Raw genomic sequence first — 13,726 nt, 5'->3', positions numbered from 1 at the left:
ATGCTGTGAGAGTGTCTGTGACACTGTGGCTGTTTATTTTTCTGCTGCTCTTACTCCACTTTTGACCCTGCCAGAAGAGAAAGCATCCCCAGTCCAATCAGGAGTTAAGTGCCTGATCTGCTGTGAGGGCAACTAATCCTTCTATAAACATTTTCAGAGGGCAAATGAGTGGAGTGCCTCTGCCAATTTTTTTAATGTGCCTCAGGTTTGGATGAGGGTTTAGAGGGGATACTTATTAAATTTGCAGACAATACTAAACTGGGAGGGGTAGCAAACACAACCAAAGACAGCAACAGAATACAGGATGATCTTGATAGGCTCAAGAAGTGGTCTAAACTCAATAAAATGAAGTTCAATAGGGACAAATGTAAAGTGCTGCATTTAGGTAGGAAAAATCAAATACACCAATATAAGATGGGGGAGACTTGTCTTGGCAGTAGCATGTGCAAAAAGGATCTAGGAGTCTTAGTAGACTATACACTGAACATGAGTCAGCAGTGTGACTTGGTAGCTAAAAAGGCAAATGGGCACAGCACAGGGGAAGAACCGTTCTCTGCCATGCCACCAGAAGAAGAAGAGGCTCCATGTAAGTGAGGGGGGAAAGAACATGATAGATGTAGAGAAGTGAGAAACAGAGAGACATGAGTCAGCAGTGTGACTCGGTGGCTAAAAAGGCAAGTGGGATTTTGGTCTGTATCAAACGCAGTATCGTGTCTAGATCACGGGAGGTGATGGTACCGCTTTACTCTGCTCTGGTTCAGCCTCACTTGGAGTACTGTGTTCAGTTTTGGGCACCCCAGTTGAAGAGGGATGTAGACAAACTGGAGTGTGTCCAGAGGAGAGCAACAAAGATGGTGTGGGGTTTGGAGACCTAGATGTCTGAAGAAAGGCTGGGGGAGCTTGGTCTGTTTAGCCTGGAGAGGAGACGACTGAGAGGGGATTTGATAACCAAGTCTTTAAAAGGCTGCCATATAGAGGATGGAGCAGAGTTGTTCTCTCATGCTCCAGAGGGATGGACCAGAACCAATGGGATGAAATTATTTCAAAAGAAATTCCATCTAAACATCTGGAAGAAGTTCCTGACAGAGCGGTTTCTCAGTGGAACAGGCTTCCTCGGGAGGTGGTGGGTTTTCCAACTTTGGAAATTTTAAAGCAGAAGCTGGATAGCCATCTGATGGAGAGGCTGATTCTTTGAAGGCTAAGGGGGTGGCAGGTGACAGTGGATGAGTGATAGGGTTGTGGGTGTCCAGCATAGTGCAGGGGGTTGGACTAGATGACCCATGAGGTCCCTTCCTACTCTAGTATTCTATGGTTCTATGATTCTAGGTACAATTGTCAGTCTGGGGATCCTCCTTGTAAGTCCTGCCCTCTTTCTTGTATCACTTTTTTGTGCCTCCTTCTGGAAAGGCTTCTACTCTTGTCCCTTTCCTAGCCCTCAGGCCTTCCCTGAGGGGAAAGGGATAAAGGGATGCAATGGAACAAAACCTGCATTCATGAAGAAGAAGAAAATAACCCTCAAATCCACAATTCCAGGAGGAAAGATGTATTAAATTGAATTAATTTGCAAGATTAAATTTATATTAGCAATAAAAAATGACACAATACAGTTTCATGTGATAAGATTCCTATGGCCTGTCACACCCTGATTCCTAGGAAAAACAGAGGCAGAGCTTGTTCATCCTGCTCCTTTGGGCTGCCAAACTAGACAAGAGCAGGCTGGATTAGGACTAATCTGGAGTGGAGACTTTCCTAGAAATGCCTAATTATTCTTGATGAGGCAAGTATCCTTCCTTACAGCTCATTACCAATGTAAAAATGTCCTTCAGATGAGATTTTTAACTCAAGGGTGTTGCAAGAACAAACATTCTTTATTAATTCCCTCAGGGGGGAGGTAGGAATTTTACTCCTTCAGGAATTCCAGTTCCACATTCTTCTGCTTTTTTCTGAAGAGGTTTGAATTGATCAACAGTTGTTGTGTTTCTATGCGGAGGGAAATGCAGGAGTACTTACCTACACTTCTCAAGATGCCAGTCTTGAATGGCTCTCACAGAGCTGCCTCAGCCAAGTGAAAACCCTAAATGGACCCGCCAGTAATATGCTACAGGGAGTTTGCTTGCAAAACAAACTCCTGAAACAAAGCAAAGACATTACAGCAGTAACATGTTTAATTCACTTGTTCTGAAGAATGTGGAGCCTCCTGACATCTGATTGGATAGATAACAGAGGTGTGTCTCTAATCTCAGGATTCCTGGAAAAGCATGAATGATTAAAGTTGAAGTTAATCTGAGAATAGGCAGGCGGGAAGTTCATTCTGTCTCACACAAACACACACACTCCTTCGACAAATGGTTGTTGCTAGATCACTGTGAATTGCCTTGTCAATCTCTTTAACACCTATTATTTCATTGAAGATGTTGTTTTGCCAGAACACCAAGAGATATTTCCTTGGTATATTTAGTACTAGAGTTAACAGAGAGTTGTTACTTTTAAGGCTTTTGTTACTAGTAAAATATTGTGATTTTTTTTTGCTCAGACTACACCTGATGACAGTTGTTTAGCAGAAACTACTGCTTTGTGTGCCACTACAAGCAGAATAAAATTAGGATAAAGACAGCAAGCATTGCCTCTTAAAATTGTTCATTGCCTCTTAAAATTGTCCTGTTTCAAACACAGGTTGCCTATATTGTGTTGGTAATTTTCCACTGTGCCTCCCATATTGTTGTAGCATTTAATTCACAATGACCCAGCAGAATGGTACTGAAGTCTAACTAAAACATATCCTACACAACATAGTTTAGAGTTAGTTAAAAGTTGCTAGACTGGTTTAAGTTAATGGGCAGAGAAACAAAAGATAAAATATATCATATATATCTGGGTATATAAGGTCATAGATGGTTGAAAAGATTAACTTTATAGCAACATTACTTTATGAGTTGCATCCCATGATCTGACACTCCTTCATTTCTTTTCTCATTTACATAAATGAGCTAAAATGGAACCATAAAGACAAAAGAGTTCTGCTATATCAGAACAGTGTCTTCCTTTTTGTAGGCTTCTTAGAGGTAGCCACCATGAGAACAGAACGGTGGAGTAAATTGGCCTTGGGTCTGATCCAGTATGGCTCTTCTTATGTTCTAGTGCAGTACCCTGTTTCATAGAGTCACCAATCAATTGCCCTCCTATCCTTTCTTCCTATCTCTAGTATTCAGAGGTTTCCTGTTACAGAACATAAAGGCTCCTTTTCATTATTGTTGCTAATAGACATGTCAAGTTCCTTAGCCAACCCTAGAGAAATGCCTATTCCTACCATCCTGACAAGCTCCTTCCCCTACTGAGAGGCTCCAGGAGGTCTACGAATCAGTTTCGCTTGGCTGCCACCAACTGCAACCTGAAGACAAGTAATAAGGCACTGAGATACCAGTAAGCCTTAACAATTATAATAGTACTACATGTAAGGCCCATTGTATTTTAGCATGGGTGCTGGTGGGCCCAGTGGGCTCACAGGGCTCCTTGTGAGCCCCTCCGCCGTGCCGTCCCCACCATCCCTGCCGACCCCTTTCCCCCACCCCCCTCCCCCCTGAGGTCCCTGCTTCGGGCCTGCTCTTCTCACCGTGGCAAAGCCTTTCCCCCCCTCCCCCCCGAGGCCCCGGCTTCGGCACAGCGAAAGGAGCTTCTCCAACATGGTGGGCCTGCTCTTCTTACCGCGTCGAAGCCTTTCCCCCACCCCCTCCCCGCCCAAGGACGGCTTCAGCAGTGGGACAGCCAGGACGGCTTCAGCAGTGGGAAAGGAGCAGGGCCTCCACGTCTTCGACGTGGTGGCCCTGCTCCTTTTCCGGTGCTGAAGCCTCTTCCCCTGGCCACCACACCTCCAAGTCCAATAGGCCAATCGGCTCCCGATTGGCCCCTCCAAGTTTTTATCATGGACTCGCGCCACCCCTTTCTCCACCCACAATGCCTACTACAGAGTCTGCAGACTTCAAATGTCCGAAAAGTCCCAACCCATTTTACTATAAGACTTTATCAAGGGACATTCAATTTGTTCTTATGTCAATAGGAGCATCAATACTGAGAAATAATCTCTTAACAGAGAGTAGAATTATTATAACAGTTGCTAATCATAGCTTCAGGCGTTCCAGACTGATTTTGAGGGGAGACCACTACAGTACTACAGTAAGTCTAGTCTCAATGACCACTACAGTAAGTCTAGTCTCAATGTTACCATGGCATGGATCCAGGTAGCTAGATTAACTATATCAAAGTAAGGAGCCATTTTTCAAGCTAGGCTGACTTGTACAAATGCCTTTTATACAACTGTAGTAACTTGCTTCTCCAGTAATAATGTTGGGTCCAGTATAATCCCAAGGTTCTTAACTGAGTAGGCAAGGGTATGAGGAACCCTATCAATGTGATCACTCAGCCAGGCAGTGGTTCAGGATCTGGACCTCATCACTCAGAGATTTGAATGAGGCTAGGAATAGAGCTGGGCATCAATTGCATACTGATGACAGCTATCTGCAAAATTACGAATTATCTGGCCTAAAGATTTTACATCAGCCTTTCTCAGGTTCTTTGCCATTGAGAAACCCCTAACACATTCTTCAGGCTTCAAGAAACCCCAGAAGTGGCACAATCGTACAGAATATAGTTGGAAATTATAGCTGTGTACATGCCTAGCTGGGCCCCCTCCCCTTTCCAACCCCTCTAGGCCCATCATTGACCCTTTGGGGGGGGGGGACAGGTTTATATGAACATATATGGTCATGTTACCTGATAAATGTTTAAGAAATTTAAAAAGATATCAAAAATGTATTAACTTCCACCCATTTGGAAAACCTTTCCAGGGCCATCAAGAAACCTCAAGGTTTAAAAAAAGCCCTGGTTGAGAAAACCTGCTTTATATAAACTCTAAAGAACATGACAAATGGGACTACACCTGTGGAATCTCACAGGACTGGTGCCACTTTGATGATAACTGGTCTCCAATCTGTGAGTAATTTATGCAACTATAGTTCTCTCAGTCTTGCCACTATACCACAGTAGATGTAAAACCACAATGTGTGGTTCAAGAACTAACGGAGGGGAGGAGGTCACTTTCTTGTGATGACAAAATATCTTGAGGCAGCCCTGTTCTCTACTACCCCCCTCCAGTTATATAGAGAACCAGCAAGAAAGCCCATTGCAACAAGGAATACAATGAGCGCTAGGACCCAGGGGACACCGGGAGGTGCAGATCTGTGTGTCTCTCCATGTGCCTCACAGCAGGAGGCATAACAGGTAATTAGGGCTCATTCTTAGGAGTGAAGCAGGCTGGTCAGCAGCTTGGGGCAGCTCTCTCTGTGTCTCTCTCTGTCTCCCTCGCAACAGGAGCGGTAGGAGGGAATGAGGGCTCATGTTTGGTCTGGCGGGGCTCTGTGTGTCTCTCTGTCTCTGGCGTGTCTGAGAGGAATGTGGCTAGCATCCAGGGAGGGAGGGAGCTGTAGGGGCAGGGCCAATCAGGGTGCAGCCAGTGTTGCTGGCTGCACCCTGATTGGCCCTATTCCAATTTGGACAGCCAGACACATTCCACCCCCCAAGGCTGTTTCACAAATATATAGAGGAACCATGGTTGGTATGGATAAGGATTACCTGGTATAGTCTGAAACAGCTCTTTCTCCTGCTTGGGGTTTTAAAGCCAGTCCTACATCTCTCAATGATTGGCTGCTAAGCTCTGAAAAGAGCAAGAGAGAGAGAGAGAGAGAGAGAGAGAGAGAGAGAGAGAGAGAGAGAGAGAGAGAGAGAGAGGCAGCTGTTGGAAACAGCTGTTGGAAATCTGACTGAGTAGTGCCATAAGAATATCAACCTGCCATTTGCTACTTTACAGTACTTGAAATGCTAGAATAGATCAAATGCTTCCATAAGCTAAATGAGTTTCTCATGGAAAGCCAATTATTAATGAGTCACGCCCTTTCAAACGTAACAAAGAAAACTCCCTGCCTTTTTAACTGTTGCCTGACTTAGACAACATTTGTGGGGGGACATTTTAAACTACACATACAATACAATTACATAACAGTTTAATGTCTTCTTCCTGCTGCCTTTACATAACACTATTGATTCATTTCATCTCCCTGAGTTGGCAAATATCCATCAGTTCATTTATTTATTTATTTTTGGCGAGACCAGACCTTGTTGCAACAGAGTACGGGATTGCATTTCTCTCTTGCCCTCTGTGTTTTGTTTCATCTTTCTGGCTGGCTTCATCCCTCTTTCATGAGACCACAGTCTGTCATAATTCCGTTTTAGGCAGAGTCTCTGGCCCAGTTTTACTTCTGAGCTATGCCAGGGGATATCAGGAGCATCGCTGCTGATAAGAACAGGACTGGCACTGTGTCTGGCTTGTGTGAGTCAAGGGCCCTGGCCTGGAGCAAAGTTGTGTGAGTGGTAGAGGGCATCATGTCTATGAATGAAAGCAGACAGCAGGAGGAAGAGGGGGGGGGAAGGAGATTTATTTAACTGCAGGTCACTTGCACTGTTGAACTGGTAGTACAGCTCGGGCACTGATTCAAAGCTGCAGTTGGCATGGGTACTGCTGGCCCAACGGCCCCAATACTGATGAAGCATCAGAACTGACCGCTGAAAACCAAGTTTATGATTGGCACTAAAACCAAAGTCCTAAGAAGTTGTTTATTTTATCATTCACTTTTTAGAATCTTTTGGCTTTTTACAAACTTTTTGCCTGATGAGTTGATGTTCTGCTTCATAGAAGCAAACCTGGCTGTGCCGCTGAATGTGCATTAAACAACCCATCAGAAGTACTAATAGTTATAAGAGACTGACAATAGATGCCTGTTACATTTTTACATATAACATCTTGGGTGAACATTTAAAAGTAATGTGTTAGGTTGCCAAATCCAGCTTGGGAAATTTGGGTTTGGGGGAAGGCAGAAATATCACCGTCCCCCCAATGTGCTGACTTTACTTCCAGGTGACGTTGGCATATCAAGTTAAGTTCTGGGGTTTTTCTGGCTTTGAATAAATTTGGAGAGGAGTTGGGGGGCATGGTGTTTCAGGAAAGTGGGGTATGTTGCCCACTATTACAGCACTGCGTGTGATATATATATATATTTAATCCATTAGCATTGGCTGTTTTGTCACATCATTTCTGGGTAAAAAAAGGAAGAAGCTCAAGGAATCACCAGAAACACAAGTTTTACCATAATATCTCCAGCAATTCCAAGAAATACGTATATCACTCCCAGTTTTTTAAAATAAGATGTAATGGAATGGTGCAGCCAATGTCACAGTGCCTGCCATATCCCCATCCACAGCCCTCCCATCACTTGCCAGAGAACCCTTGCTCACTCTGTAGCATTTATGCTACATTTATGCTATGGGGTCCTGCAGGGTTCCGTCTTTCCCCTAGAATGTTTATGTCTACATGAAACCAGCAGGAGAGGTCACCTGAAGATTTGGAGTGAGGTATCACCAATATGTAAATTTCATCTATTTCTGTTTCAATATGCAAATGACATCCAGCTCTGTTTCCTTAATAGGGTCCTGGAAAAAGTAATGGGATGGATGATTACTCGCTGGTTAAAACTAAACTACAATATCAAGAGCTTAACATCACTTATATCAAGTGATAATTTTCAGTCACTTTGGTTAAAAGAACCCCTAACTTCCTGTTCCCAGATAAGATTAGGGGCCGGGATCCATGTAGCAAATTGTTTGCTGAACGAAAAATCACCATTTTAAATAGTGGAATTCGGCGTAACGCATACCTGCCTTTGTAGTGGAATCCAGTTGCGTTTCTATCGTTTCCCACAGGGTTCCGGTCTCGGCAAAAATCGCTAGAAAGGAAGCGCTATTGCTGAGCTGTGTCCCGCCCCTGGCCATCAAGCAGCCAATGGGCGGCCGTTATCATGCTCCCAAACAGCCCCTTTCCCTTTAAGGAAGTTTAAAAAAAAAAAACACCCGTTGCAACGAATATGCATTGATTCATTGCAACGGAGAGACCCATCCAGCTAGCAGGTGATGTTTGAGCTGCCGTTTCATCGTTGCCACGCTCCCCCCAAGTGAAAAAAAAAATCCCCCCCACGGGCGCGATTTTCGGCCGAAAACAGTGAAAAATAGTGAAAATAAACAAGCAAACGGGCCTCTGCGATGCTTGTGCTTGGTGACTTTAAACAGAGGGACTGCAGCCGGGGAAGCCTCACTGGGTAAACGAAGGCTTGCCGGTGCGTTGATCTCCGCTCACTCGGAGAAAAAAAATGGCAATCCCTTCGCCGGAAGATCAGAGGAGAGAGCCAGGGGGAGGGACTTTGCAGAAACCGCAACAATGGTAACGCACAGAACTTTCCCGCTAGTGTTGCAGATTGGTTGCAGGAGTGTAGCGCTTTCCGGAGGGTGAATCCACTTTTGGGGATTTCCCTGAAAGCGCTACAACGAAGCGCTTTTTGCGGATCGGTTTCAGGAGTGTTGCAGATTGTCAACGACGTTGTGCATATCGGCAAAACTGTAGCGATTTCAATTAGTAACCATTGTGCTATTTTGGACGAATGCGGAATGGCTTTAGATATAGGCCAGTCCCGGCTCCATATTGAGCTACGTGAGAAATTAATGAACAGAAAAGGACCTTCTCTCAGGCTAAGTGCCCAGCCCTGCCCACAGCTGTCCTGGAAGGCCACTAGAGGAACATCTCTTTCTCACAGAGATTTTGTCCCTGTGGCTGTGGCCAATTAGAAACAAGCAAACACATTTTGCTACACTATTCCTCTTATAATGCTATAAAAAGCAGTTTAATCCAGCCAATTCTGGACAGATATCCAAGTCTTCATTCAAAGAATAAAATTGAGAAACTTCTTAATGACACAAATCGACAAACAACTCTGCACTGCTACATTTTGTGCTGCTGCCATTAAATCACATGATATAAATGTAGGACAGAGAAAGTTTCCTCCTCGATTTAAATAAATCCTACAGTGACTTGATATTTAGCCAAAGCATGACACACATTATATTTGTGATCTTAAACACCCTTTTTGTATTTAAATATTTCTTTTTTTTGTATTCATCTGATATTTTAATTGTGTATTTAAACTTTATTCTGAATTTCTGTAAATAAAATTTGACTTGATTTAATGGGATGGATGCAGGTCAATAAACTGAAGCTTAATCTAGACAAAACAGAAGTAATGTTGGTCAGCGGAGAAGCTGCTCAGGCACTGTGAGGTCAGCCTGTCCTGGAATGGGTTGTACTCCCATGAAGGAACAGGTCCATAGCATGAGTGTTCTATTGTATCCCGCGCTTTGGTTGGAGCCCTAAGACTTCCCTTTGGCACAGAGTTATTCGTCATCTCTGGCTGATTTGTCAGCTGCAGCAATTCCTCAAAAAACAGGTTCTAGCACCCTAATTGATCAATGCACTGATCACATCCTAATTAGAATATGGAGCTGCCTTTGAAAATGGTCTGAAAATTCCAGCTGGTCCAAAATTTAATTGGTAGGCTATTGGCATGGATCAGTTGTAGGAATTGTATCATCTCTATGCCAGCACTGGTTATACATTTGTTTCAGGGCAGAAGAAGAATGAGTTGGTTTTTATAACCTGCTTTTCACTGCCGAAAGGAGTCTCAAAGCAGCTTCCTTCCCTTCCTCTCCCCACAACCAATCCCCTGTGAGGTAGGTGAGGCTGAGAGAGCTTCTGACAGGACTAATCAGTCAGCACTATCAGGGCTGTGACGCACCCAAGGTCACTCAGCTGGCTGAGTGTGGAGGAGTGGGGAATCAAATGCATTTCTCCAGATTAGAAGCCACTACCCCATGCTGGGTACAATTCAAAGTGCTGGTTCTAACCTTTAAGGCTCTAAATGGGTCTGTGGTACCTGAAGGTCTATCTCCTCCCTTACTATCCAGCCCACTAGTAAAGATCTGCCTCTCAATCCCTGCTCTAAGTGTCCCTATCTACAGAGGTGAGGTAAGTGGTTATTAGAAGCAGGGCATTTACGGTGATGGCACCTCACTTCTAGAATGCCCTCCCCCTTGAGGATTACCTGGCATGTACTTTACATTTTTTTTATGTGCCAGTCAAATCACATCTTTTTACCCAGGCCTTAAGTTAGGGTTTTATCTTACCTGCTTTTAAATAGTCTGCTTCTGTTTTGTGGGTAGTTTTTGTGCTCTTTATGCCAAGTGGCTTGTTTTTATTGCCTGGTTTTAACATTGTGACATGGTTCTAATTCTAAGGCACCGCAAGGAGGACGCTGAAGAGGTGATATAGGATATCCTAAATAAATCAAATGTGAAGGCTTGTGTAGTTATACTGTGCAATCTCCTTAATTTAAAGAAACTGTTGGGTAACTCTTTCTCTTCCAAGAAAATTTGCTGCAAGGATTTGGGCTTAATTAAAACACACATTAAGAATTACAAGGTAACTAGAAAAACAGGTTAAACTGAATAGAGTTATAATGAGCTTCAAATGGAATTTGCTACTGAAGAATTGACCTACTTTTAGCTACCAAAGCTGTCATTTCAAAGCAAACTGTTGTTGCATTGTTACTTAGTAACTCTGGGCAAGTTTTTGAATCCTCCATCTATTGCTCTTATTTTTCAACTTTCCAGAACTACCTTTCAAGGTCAACTTCAAATGAAATGATCGACCAGCTGAAAATTCAAAGACAAATTACAGTTGCCAGTCTTCAAGTGGAGAGCAGGGATTTTCCAGAATTACATCTCCAGACAACAGAGATTGGTTCCCCTAGAGAAAATGGCTTCTTAGGGCCATGGACTCTGGTATTATACCTTGCTGAAATCCCCTCCCCTTCCAAAACACTGACCTCACCAGGCTCCGCTGTCCAAAACTCAGGAATTTCCCAACCCAGATGTATCAATTCTAAATAAGCAAAGATACACTCAGGCCCTATGTACACATTATACTGTTCAGCTAGGGTTGCCAACCTCCAGGTGGAGGCCAGAGTTCTCCTAGAGTTACAACTGATCTCCAGGCTACAGTGATTATTCCCTGGAGAACACGGCATCAGAGGGTGGACTCCATGTTATCACATCCCTGCTGACTTCCCTCCCCACTTAAACTGCTGTCCCAGGACTCCATCCCCTAATGTCCAATAATTTCTCAAAGTTGGCAACCCAATGTCTTTGTGTCTTTCCTGGTGCAGACCCCCCCCCCCATCATGTCATTTTTCCAACCTAAAACAACTCCAGTGAGCCAGTATTTGCCCTGTTGAAGTAACCTGCATTAGCTTTCAGTACGTTAGAGCATTCTCCCCATGTTTCATATCCCAATCCAAAACAGGCCCCTGCTTGCCTGTGAATATTTTGACTTGGGCACAGCAAAGTATGTCTGATTAAAAGTCCCCATGGGGGACCCAGGAAGAAAAAATATATAATGTATCATTAGGTTGTAAGATGTTGGAAATTTCTCTCTGTGGAGTCAGAGAGCTGCTTATACACAACATAAAGTGATGTAGTCTTCTACAAGCTGAAAACTATGGGTGCATGTCTCTTGTGGGTTGTCATGTGAGTGGTACAAGTGCAGTCCTTGCTTACAGTCACTGAAGACTTTCATAAATCTGTTTTCATCCAGCCGCTACAAGTCTTGACCCAGCTGGCACCTTGAGAGACGTTAAGCAGAGGTTCAGCTCTAGCTTAAGGAAGGCATGGCAAAGAGAAGTTGGACAGCCTTTGACATCAGTACATCCAGGGCTTCTTAATTTCATTGGCCAGGTTATTCATTTCTCCACATTCAGTGAAATGTTGCTAGCTGTCCCAAGTCCTATGACTTGGTCTAAAAATAAATACATTTTCAAGGTGTTGGGGGCGGATATTCTGGATATTTAATTATTTACTTATCCTCTCCTTTCCTCTTGGTTCAAGACAGCTTAAAGTAATATGGTTGTTATGCTTTTAACCTTGAGCCTGCCTGGCTTCTCATCCACTTAACCTTATGCTACATTCTTTGTGGATCCTACTTCACCTAGGCCTGTGATGAAAGCAAACATTTCTGTATGGCATTAGATATATTTTAAGAACAGCTGGAGCATCATAAAGTGATGTTTTACTGTAAAAGGCGAATGTATTCATTATGCTCTTCATATGTTACTATCTTTAATCACTCCTGCGGTTAAATAAAGCCCTAAGGCCTATTGGGGAGGAGTTGGGCGGGCTCTGTCCGTGATAAAAACTCGGAAGGGCCAATCAGGAGCCGCAAAGCGGCTCCTGATTCGCCCCTCCAAGTGCCACTCAAGGACAAAGCGGCCAATGGTTTGAGGTCACTGCAGATTTGAAGTCACTGCACAGCATTATTCTGCAGAAGAAACTGGCTCTTTTGTCTCCTGTTTCATCTGCACAACAACCCTGTGCAGTAGGCCTCAAGTCTTTCAATTCAACAACAACCTGTGTGGGAAGCCTTAAATGTTCCTTCTCTACCACAACCCTGTCCAAAGTAGCCCTTTCTGCCTGGGGAACTGATCTTTATACTCTGCAGGTAATTCCAGGAGCTCTCCAGGCCCCATCTGGAGGTTGGCTACCCCTGGGATGGAAATATTCCTGGAGGTTTGGAGGTGGGACGTCAAAATCAAAATTACTAAGGTCAAGACTGCTGTGCACAGAGAGTCTTCCTCTTAGGGTTGCCAGCTTCCCTGTGAGGCTCGCTACCCCACCTCACTCATGGGGAGTCTGCTATGGGGAGAGAAAGGGAAGACGATTGGAAAATGCTTTGAGACACCTGAGGCCTGCTGGGTCACTGCGGCCCATTCCCAGTTCTCTCAGATCTCTTATAACCCCATATACCTCACAGGTTGACTATTGTGGAGAGACGAATGGAAAAGGTCTTTGTAAATCGCTTTGAGACTTCTTTGGGTAGTAAGCAATAGGGTACAAAAATCTGTTCTTCTAAGGAGCAACCATGAAAGAAGCATGTGGGCACATAGCATTTTACCAACAGAAAAAATGGAAAAGAAGGAACAGGGTGGACACCTGTGTATTGTGACTACCCCATGTGTATTAGGGCAGAGGGGCATTTCGGTGAATGTGGCCTCATTCACCCAAGAAGGGAAATGACGCAGAACTGGGAGGAATTGGTTGCCATGTAATCTTCCCCTAAGAAAAGTCTCCAGTCTGATTTTCCCTTCACATATCTGAGGACATGGCTCTGGAAAGCTCATCTGTAACCACTATGCAAAAATTCCCAAAGGTCAGTCCTCTCCCACACTCAATGAACATTCCACACTACAGGTTCTTGACACCCATATCTCCACACCCATGGCCTCATTTGCTACCACAACCCCCCATACAACACACACATTCAACCCCATGCCCTTACAGACCGGACAACCTTTCCCCTTCCTCTTCCCACTGCCAAGCTCTAGCTCCCGTTGTATTCTTGGATACAACAGGCTTTGCCCCTAGTTTAGAATACTTTTTGTGTGAAGTCTGAAGAGACAAGTTCTTCCTCTTTCTTTGCTTTGTTAAACGTAATATGTAGGATTTTCTCTGAAAATCCTGGCGTTACTGCAGGGACCATAACTGCGCTGGATAGCCCTTCAATAAGCACTATGTATTTTAATAAGTACTATCTCAACCTAATATGTATATAATAAAGGGATATCTGGCCTGTCATGTGATATGGAGAAACTCACCACTCCCCTGCTTTCCTGAGGAAAGATTCTGCTCTCCTCATTATATGGCAGGACAGTATAGACGAACAGTTTGCCAATAGTCTTTATGTCTG

Source organism: Paroedura picta, chromosome 3 (genome assembly GCF_049243985.1).
Source record: "Paroedura picta isolate Pp20150507F chromosome 3, Ppicta_v3.0, whole genome shotgun sequence".
Lineage (NCBI taxonomy): Eukaryota > Metazoa > Chordata > Lepidosauria > Squamata > Gekkonidae > Paroedura > Paroedura picta.
The sequence above is the reverse complement of the archived record's forward strand: the minus strand, read 5'-3'. Positions refer to the sequence as shown.